The following is a 10543-nucleotide window of genomic DNA, read 5'->3' on the forward strand; positions in this document are numbered from 1 at the left end:
TCAGAAACGGGTCCAGGAGGATTGAGCAATGTCCTGTGAAAGTTCCTGACCTTACAAGTCTAGTGCAAAACAAACTCACCCCATAAATGGATTAAATCATAAGCATAATTGACCCCATAGGTTGCAGAGAGGGTAGATTTAGGGTAGATATTATGAAGAAATTCTTTGCTGTGAGGGTGGTGAGGCCCTGGCACAGGTTGAGCAAAGAAATTGTGGCTGCCCCACCACTGGAAGTGTCCAAAGTTGGACAGGGCTTGAATCAACTTATTTTTGTGGAAGATGTCCCAGAGGTTGGAACTGGACGGTCTTAAAGGTCACTTACTTCCAACCCAGCCCATTCTGTGATTCTATGAAACGTGGGTTTCTAAAAGTAGTTAAAGGGTAATTAAATGGCAAGAGTTTGGGAAATTCTAATCTCAGGAATTTAATACCGGTTCTCCTTGAAATAAAACCTGGCTGCAGAAGTTCAGACTTGGTCCTAATAGCAAGGGTCAACGGGTGCAGATCAGTCAGAGAACCACAATTCAGGTCTTGGCATACCAGAGCTTCTGAAAAGACAATATTCACATTAGCCTGACACTGGGTTGAGCCTTCTACTCTCAGGTACTTTTAGTAACGTCAAAGAAACACTTCCCTGTTTGCCCTGCTATTTTAGGCTGTGAAATTCCCCACTGAAAATCCTGGGATTGCTTTAGTGTGTAAATACACAGGATGTTGAACTTGACTTTAGGTTACCTCATCCCTAATCAAGAGGCCACATCCACCTGCGACAAGGCACTGATCCAGCAGAAAAATCCTGCTGCTCTGAGAGAAAAGTGTGTTTACAGGGCTGCTCTGTCCCCGCTGCCAGATCAGATATTCCCTGTCCTGCTGCTGCCAGTGGAACTTGGCATGTGTTACCACAGTGCCTTCTCCGGGAAAATCAGCAGAATTACAGCCATTTGCTCACACCTGAACCAGACCGAATTTAGGATTTTCGTGGTCTAACCCCGGCTGGGAGCTCAGCCCCACTTGCTCACTTCCCCGCAGTGAGGTGGGGGAGAGAACTGGAGGGTAAAAGTGAGAAAACTCATGGGTTGAGGTACAGTTTAATGGGTAAAGCAAAAGCCATCTGCACAAGCAAAACAAAACAAGGAATTAATTCCCGACTTCCCACAGGTGTCCAGTGATCCCCAGGAAAGCAGGGCTCCATCACATGTAGTGGTGGCTTGGGAAGGCAAACACGATTACCCCGAATGTCCCCCCTTTCCTAAACTTGACGCAATGTGTTGTGGAATATTTTTGGTCAGTTTGGGGTCAGCTGTCCTTGCTCTGTTCCCTTCCAACTCCTTGTGCCCCCCCCAGCCTCCTCACTGGTGGGGTGGGGTGAGAAGCAGAAAAGCCTTGACTATGGCAAGCCTTCCTCAGCAAACCCCAAAACATCTCTATATTATCAACACTGGTTTGGTCACAAGTCAGAAACACAGCCCCAGAGCAGCCACTCTGGAGAGAATCAACCTGTCCCAGCCCAAACCAGCACAGTGCTGCAAAGCAATGCAGCCTTTTGGAGATCTGATAGGAAGAACAAAGAATTCCAGCCCTCCAGAATGCACACATTGTTATAGGATTTATTTTCATGGAGGTGCCCGATGGCTGAAGTTGACTGTGCTCAGGAGGAACTTAATTCCCAGCCCGGTGAGGCGCCTGGGATGCAGCTCTCCAGGTCTCCTGCCTGCAGGCGCTCAGTGCTGGATGTGAAACCCCCCCCCACGGAAGACGAATGAGTCTGTTCAGCCCATTTACGGTGGAGGATGATCACCCTCCGGAAACTACAGCCTGTCATTATCCCATGGACTTTGCTATTGAACTGTTTCCTAACTTCTCATTACCACCCACCTTTCATTAAGAGCCTGGATCGTTATCTCATCATTGCAGGTTATTAAATCAAACAATGGCAAAGGCTGTGGCCTTTCTAAGGCTGACTCACCTCATTATGTAACAAGCCCGGGCCAGTGACAACCTCAGCATCGTCATGGTGACAGAGAAGCCTCTAAAAAAATTGTAGACAATGATGTGGTGAAGCCAGATACCTCAGAGATGCTGGGGAATCTCTTTAAAGTAATGCAAAGGACCTAAAACACAAAGCTCTGGGGGAGAACCTGTGGTGGTTTGTCTCTCTGATGATCAAGGAGGACGTGCTTGTAGGCAGCAGCGGGCAGCAGATTAATCACAGCCTAGGAAAAAAGGGTATTTTTTTCCTCTCAGGTCTCAACCCCTGCTGATAATCAGTTTGGCTCCTGATGCAGGGGCTTTTGAAGCAGCATCCCAGAAGGATCTGCATTGCCTGGGAGGCTCAGATGGAAAGGTTCCCCTGAGGGATGCTGAGCAGGGAGGAGGCGTTGAAGCTCTCAGCTCCTGCTGTTTTGCCTCCATCCACAGCAAAGCTGTGGGTAGAGTTTGGGAAGGATTTATGTAATTTTGGGGTGTCTACAAGGAACTGGTCACCTTTGACCACTTCTACCACCCGTGGAGAGAAATGGGCACTCACACGGAGAGGAGAGCAATTCAGCTGCCCTGCTGTGGGGTATTGACTGCAAACCAGGATCAGATGTGTCCTGGAGGAGTTTGCATCCTCTGAGCATGGAGGGTACCTCAGAGCTATGCTCAAAACCATTCTAGGCACATCTCAGTGCTCTCCAGCACGAGGTGACCCAAAACCCAAAGTCCTTGTCCAATCCAGGGAGGAAGAGCAGAGCTTTGGTGAGGAGCTGCATTTCAAAACTATGTACGTGCTGAGCATCCTCCCACCCACGCCTCACCTCTGTGAGCACGTCTGCTCCATGGACAGCCTGCTCATCCCTGCTTCCTCACAGGGCTGGGATGATCCCGACAATGGTTGCCCAACAGTGGCCCACACACCTCAGCTCTGGCCAAGAAGAACCACTTTTGGGATCAGCAGCACTCCTGGGGTTGAGCTGTTCCCTGGATCGGCCTCCCCAGGGGCTCCCCTCTCCATTCAGCTGGTGGAAACCACCAGGAATCCAGAGGTGAAGTCTGTGTCCCACTTTTTCAGTGTTGCCATGTGCTTTTAAACTCGAGACCTGCAGGCACTGTTTTTAGGAGGTCTGTGAAAGAAAAGTAAGAGGGGAAAGTGTGTGGTCAACAAGCTGAAATTTAGAATAGTAAGGTCCAGTTTTGTTTCCATATATTTTGCTGGAGCTCCTTACAGTCAAAACCTCTCTCAGGGAACCTCCAATTTCCTAACACCTCTCCTAACCAAGTTTTGGATGCAAATCACTGGAATAAGATCACAAAGATTGCTGGAATGCAGAAATGAAATAACCAAATTTCCTTATCATGGTTTTCTTAAAATTCTTCCACTTTCAGAGCAATGATTTTAATGCATTTAAGTCCTAGCAGATGATTTTCATTTATGTATTTAATTTACTTTTTTCTCTGCCATGGAGACCTGGCTGGGAAAGAAAAAAAAGGGCTAAGATTGTTTAAAAACATCTACAGAATTTGTTTCTTCTTTCTCTGATATTTTCCAATCAGACATGAAAAATATTATTGGAAAATTTCTCTGGAATTTTGGGGCAATATGAAACAATACGGGGAGCTTGCTGCCAACATATTTTCTCAAATACATTTATATTTTCCAACCCACAATGACAAGCTGTTAACATCTCCTTGGGTGAAAAAAAAAAAAAAGAAAACCGAGCTCAGTGTTTAGATTTCTGCCCTGGAGTTTAACAGGGAATAACAAAGCAGCATCTGGGTGCCTGGCAGAGGTCACAAGGAAAGATGCTGTGCTTCAAAGCACTTGGGAGTGCCTCAGTTTTTTCCCAAACAACTGCTGTTACTTCTGCTGAGAGACAGAGACAGGAGGGCATGGCACGGGGGAACCACATCTTGACCATTGATTTTAACTCATCTTCACTGAATAACGACGGAGATGGGGGAAAAAACACTTTTATTGTGTCTGCTTCAGCATTTCCAGCAACACCACTCATTAGAGAATGGTTTGGGTTGGAAGGGATATAAAAGATTACCCAGTTCCAACCCCCTGCTATGGGCAGGGACACTTTCCACCATCCCATGTTGCTCCTAGCCCCATCGAACCTGGCTTTGGATGCTTCCAGGGAGGGAGCAGCCACAGCTTCTCTGGGCAACCTGTTCCAGCACAAACTCTGTGTTACAAATATGACAGCTCTCAAACCAAACAAATGACCCCAGGAGAGGGGCTCACCTCACATGTCCATCCTCCTGTGTGTCCCCCCTGCTCAGCTCTGGTGGGTTCATGCTCCCCACACGTCCCTGGGCTGCTGCCTGCAGTGACAGCACAGCCAGGGTTTCATATTTCCCAACCCAGCTGTTTACCCAGGGCTCAGCCTGAAGGAAAACAACTGCTAGACAGTCAACAAGAGATCTGAGGGCCACCCGGCTCCTGGGCAGGCTTTCCAGCCAGCTTCCCTATAAAGAGGGAGAGCTGGGCTCGGGATCGAGGCATGACCTTCCTTCAGTTCATGTTGTTATTACCCAGGCTGGAACAGCCCCAGGCATCTGATTGATGGGCACCTTTCACCCACTGCCGGGTGAAGATGCTTGCGATGCCTCAGGGACTCCATGGATGGTCACTGAGGCAGTGGAGATACAGTTTGTACCCATGGAGCAGAGCCCAGAGCAATTCCCAAACCTGCCAGCTATGCAAAAGCAAGGCCTTTCTGCAGCTTTGGCTAAGGGGCATCCCACTAGGATGGGTTTGGGATGAAGGTGGGGTAGTCAGAGGGCCACAGGAGCTGCAGTATGTGCAGGACATGCTTAGAGCACGGATGAGCTGTGCCCCTCCCCATCCTGCCTTAAACACTGCTGCTCATTCCAGACATGACCAACTCAACATCCCTGAAAGCCCATCCCTGAAAGCCCCAGAGACTGAGCAGGCACAGCTCCCCTGCACACGTGCAGGGGCACACACAACTACCCCAGTCCCTGCCAGTGCCTTGAGATGCTGCTCAAAAATCTGGTCCTCTTGCATTCAAGCAGAACCAGTCACTGATGACAGGAGTGAGGAAAGCTGAGCACTGGCACACGCCAGCCTCATCCCACGCTGCCTTGTCCCATCTTGCCTGCAGCTGGGCCGTTACCTGCCAGGCCACCCAACCCCAACCCCGTGGCTGCCAGCACGGTGTGACAGCACATCCCAAGCCAGGTTGGCAAAGGTAACCTCAGGTCGTCCAGAATTTGGGCTAGGAAAGTCACATCCATGAAAAGAACGCTTCCCACCTTCATGCCTTCCACCTAATTGCTGCTGTTGCAACAGCCCTACATGATTTAATGGTTTATTGCATTGTTCTTTTATTTATGGTGTAAATGTTTTGGACGTGATCAGTTTCTCGGCAGCTCAGCTGCACCCAAAAATTATTAAGAGGAGAAAAAAAAAAAAAAAGGGAAAGGAGAAGCACGGCAGCAACCAGAGGTGATTTAAGGTTTAAGGGAAACAAAGGCTTTGCTGACTGTGTTCCCCCATGCACATGATCTTTACAGCTGGCAGGAGGTGGAAATCCATTCCCTGACTTTGGCAAAGCCACCTTGGAGAAAAAAATAAACACAAAAATCACTGCTCACAGGTGCCTCTTCTATCTCAACTCATCCTGCTCAGCTTGGTTCAGCAGCATGGAGATTTTGGTGGTGAAGCTACTCCTGAGTCCCTCTTCCCACCCCAAAGCATTGTCCTCAGCCATGAAAGAGATCCAGGCCTACAGCTGGGATATGGACACAGGCTGGAAAATAAACACAAACCCTACCATGTCTTTTTCTTTATTATTATTCTATAGACTGTTTATTCTACAAATTTGTTTTTCGTTAGTTTCCTCTGAATGGGAACGTTGTTTTGTGAGCACGGATCCATCCCTGGAGCACCTGGTGTTGGCATAAAGCCATCCCACATTCCTTTTGTGGAACGGCTTTATCAGGCTGCCTAAGCCCAAATCACAGCCTCAGCTATGTCCTACTGTTCCTGTGAGAAATTCCTTGCTAATAAGGAGGATTTCTAAGAAAATCATTGAGAAGGAGAAAAAAAAGCCAAGTCAAATTCTCCAATTTCTGCTCCAGCCATGTTAGTCTCCTACTGGCATTAAGGTGGGGTGTTTTGCTGGGTCACACCTGGCATGAAGGCAAGAGTTTCCTCCAAATAAATTTATATTGGTGACTGAGGAGCCTTTATTTTGCACTTGTGCCAGGTGACCCGGCAGTGCCCACTTGCATTTTTAGGGGTAGAAAAATTTGATGTCCCAGGCACAGATATCAGCAGTTGTTCAGTCCTCACCTCCAAGCTCACAAACAAGACCCAGTGCAACTCTGCTTCTCCCCTAGTAAAGGCAGCTGGAGCATCCTGGCTCAGTGGAGACTGAAACTGGGAAGCCACATCCCTTCCTGGGGCTCGTGGATTTGGGAGCAGGAGACAAAACACCCAGTTTGGGGTTTTGACAAAACACCAAATTTTTCTCCCAGTACTGATGCCCTTTCAGGCTTACCTAGAAACAGAGGCCAGACAAAATTCAAAGCATAAAAGCAGATATATTTGATGAAGGGCCTCCAGGTACATTAAGGGCAGACAAAGCCTCCCCAAGATGGATTATGGTCACTGAGTTTTTCAGAAAGATAAAAGTTTAGTTTACATTTACATATCAGGAGTTACTTTTCCAGTTACAGCTTCAGGTAATGAAGTCACATTCCCTCAGTTTGTTCCTCCCAATTCACTATTTTTTTAGACTTTTCAAGGCAGTGGGGCGTCCTTGGATCTCACACCCAGAGGCATTGTTTTGCTTGAAGTGAAGGCATTTAACTAACACTTTACACAGAGCTTAGAGTTATGTACTAACGCAGTACAGCATTCGAAAAAAATATAAAAGCGAGAGGCTAAGGCACCAGTACCTCTGGTTAAAAACACACCCCTGATGCTGGCGGGTTATCCCTGTTGTTTACCAGCCTCAGCTGCTCTCCGGGCTTCCTGGAAGGAGCTGGAAAGCGCAGCTCGCACGGCTCTCGCACGCTCCCTTCGCGTGTCCCGGGAGGAGCCGCGGAGCCCGCAGCGCTCCCGCCCGTGTCCACGCCAACGGGACGTGCGCGGCCCCTGCGGCTTCCCGGGGCTGGCCGCTCATGCCAGCGATGACAATAAAATAATACATAAAACCGATAAACAAGTTCGCCCCGCTGCCCTGGCGAAGGTTCTCCCCGCGTCAGGTCGGATAAACAAGCTCCAGAGGCGGCGGGGAGGGGAATAAATCAGGCTGGCTGAAGGGATGCAGCTGGTTCGCACCAGCGCTGACCGAAGAGAGCCCAAAGCGGGGCCGGGACTGCACAAGGACGCGGCAAGCTCTCCTTTTTTCCTTGGATTTACCGTCACGTAAACTTCCCCATTGCCTCTTCCCCAGAAGCATCGTTTCTGCCCAGACCACTTCACGAGGAGACTCTGGTCTGTCTCAGCTTGCCCCCTCTGTCCCCAGACAATCTTCTTCAAAGCTGAGCAAAACTTTCCTTGATTTCCAACCCAAATCAGCGTCTCTCCTGGTGGGGTTTTAACACTCTGCTCCTGCCTACAGGGGCTGATTTGGAAGCTCTGCACTGCACTGCAATGAAGTTTTAACCAGTAATCCCCCCAAAAATGTGGGGGGAACACACAAGGAACACACGCCAGGATGCTCCAGCACAGCCAGGATTGCTGCAGAGAGAGCTGGATTCGTGGATAAAAGCAGCTACAGACACCGTCAGTGCAGCCTCCAGCCCATCTCTGCACCCTCCTGTGCCTCAGTTTCTCCTGCCTCAATGGGTAAAGCTGGAAATCATCCAACACAGAATAAAGGACTCGGGAGAGGGGGAACAAAGAGGTCTCAGCAGTCAATTCTGAACAAACAGCATGAAGTCCCAGAAGAAATTATTATTATTATTGTTATTGTTATTATTATTAACAACACCACAACAAAACAACAACAACAATAATATTGGTGGGAAACCAAAAGGAAAGCCCAATTCCATGAAATTTTATCAAGAGGGTAGCATACAAGATGCAGGAGGTTGGGTTTTCTGGACTGGATGGTGCTGATTCCTCAGCACCAAGGAAGGGCACATTTGACTCCAGGCCTTGTGCCTTTAGGAAGAGGTTTAATCTGGGATGGGACGGAGTGGGCAATACCAAGGAGATGTTTTCAGGATGGGGTATATGGGAGAGCACAAAATGAGAGTGATTTTGTTCTCCAGGAAGGAGAAGACTGAGGAATAGCTTTCAGCCTGAAAAAAGATGCTATGGAGAAGATTATAGCAAGGAATATGGAATCCTAATACTCCTTGCCAGGACAAGGAATTCTCCAGGGGAGAACACAAAGGAAACCTAGATCTGCTTGTGTGGGTTTAATCTTGAGTCTCAACTGGGGCCTGTCCCCTATCAATTTTTCCCCCCCAACCTTAAAATGTAGCTATGGGAAAAAATTAGGGGGGAAGAATCAGGTGCCCTGCAGAGATGTGTGTGCCTGCACGCACACACCAGGAAAACAGGGATCACACCTTGCTGGCTGCTGGATTTTGAAATCCTCCCACGTCCCTCCACGAAAAAAAAACAAAACCTGTGGTCATCTGATTTAAAGCCTTTGGAGCCCTTTTGTGCCGAGATCAATTTCTCCATCAGAAAGGGTGTGTTAGGGGAAGGTTTAGCAGGGCAGCAATTCTGCTGGCAACAGGCTCCCAGTGCCACAAGGATGGTGGGATGGCAGGTGGAAAAGGGGCCTGGGGGGTGTTGGTGGTGGGATCTGAGCACTGGGGTGAAGTCCAAGCTCAATCTAAGCTGCTTTCTTCCTGTGTAACATAGCCACTGAGCTTGGTTTCAGCTGGTGGCTGGAAAAACAGCAATGCAGAGTCTTTCCCCATCCCTGCCAGGAAGGAGGCAGGACACCAAAAGGAGAGATTTTTCCAGCATCCTGAGTTGCTTGGTGGGATGCTGGCCATGGCAGGGAGGTTATAGGTGTGTGTGCCTGCTCCCAGGTTAGGACATGAGGATACACCTTCAGTATTGTTACGTGGTTTAATTCCCAGAATCAGGAAGTCTGAGAGGTGCTAACAACCCAGATCTCTGCACATCAGCTGGTTTCTGTGGAGTGATCAGAATGGAGAGCAGGTACCAAAAATCCCACTGGACGTCGAGGAGCTGCATACGTTTTAGAAGCCTCCTACAGGAGTTTCTAGTGGAGGGCTGGTTCCACCTGCAGCTGGTGGCAGCCAAGGTTGTCCCACCTGGCCAGGACAGCCTGGCATGTGCCAGCATGTGCCTGCACCAGCACCACCAGAGGTGGTGGACTCTGCTGTTTCCTTGTGCATGACCCAGTGAGCAATAATGGGAACAAAACTGGGCATGGTGACCCTGAAATCCATTAAAAACTCCTCATAAATGCTAAAGAAAGTGCAAAGGCTGAGAGGCAGCGGAAAGGTCATGCTCACCAAGGGTTTTCTTGGAAGTGCAGGGAGATGCTGGGAGGGGTGTGATGGGGGGACAGACACCTTTGGGTCCTTTGGCTCAAGAGGCTAGTGAGGTGGAAGGGGGTGAAAGGAAATCAAGAGCCATAATGAAAATACCACAACAAGAAATACAGGCCAGGGGACAAATCAGGAGGGGAGGGGATTTCCAGCCTTCCAGGAAAGGTTTTCAATGAAAACAGAGTGATGGTTTGACTTAGGCATGAGCCAGTGAGTCAGGAGAGACAGGGCCAGTTCTGCCACACGTTTCCTCCCTGCCCTTTGAGCAGACACCCTCAAGCAGACACCCACAGTCTCACTGTCACTGAGATAGTCCCTATGGGGAGCTGCAGCAGGCAGGACCCCCCTCAAGCAACTCGTGACTCCTCACGTGGATTCTCTGCATCCTTCAGCGCTTAAAAATCCTGTCCAGTGTCTCTGACAGGAAGTACTGGATAAAACTTTCCCAGGGCTGCCAGGAAGACACGACATCGAGGAGTGATGGGTGATGTGACCGGCAAAGGCAGCAGCATGTGGGTCTGCAGGGCATTCTCAGCAATCCAGAAAGCCTCCCAAAGTGACAAGATTATCCCTCCCAATACCTAAAAAAAGCTACAAAAAGGCAGTTCTCCACCTTTAGCTGTAACCACTCTGCAAAAGCAGAGTTTCCCATCAGGGGGTGTTATAATCTGAGTCACTGCAGGAGCTGGGACAGCAAGGAAGTTCCTGGTGGCACAGGGGAGAGGGCAGCAGAAATAGTAATGCTGGGAAGGTGGCACAGTCCTGCCCTTTCCCTTCATGCTTAGAGACAAAAGGCATCTCTGCTCCTGCTAACAAGAGCCTCCTTGATGTCAGCAAACAGAAATGAGACCAGGGGATGTTGTAACTTCTGCTAACAGAATGTACAAAGCAGTGAGAGCAGTAGAAGAGGGAAATGTTCTGCTCCTCCACTCCACTCTCATGAGACCCCACCTGGAGCACTGTGTCCAGCTCAGGGTCTCCAATATAAGAAGGATGTGGAGCTGTTGGAGCAAGCCCAGAAGAGGCCATGAAGATGCTCTAA

Source organism: Sylvia atricapilla, chromosome 5 (assembly GCF_009819655.1).
Source record: "Sylvia atricapilla isolate bSylAtr1 chromosome 5, bSylAtr1.pri, whole genome shotgun sequence".
NCBI lineage: Eukaryota > Metazoa > Chordata > Aves > Passeriformes > Sylviidae > Sylvia > Sylvia atricapilla.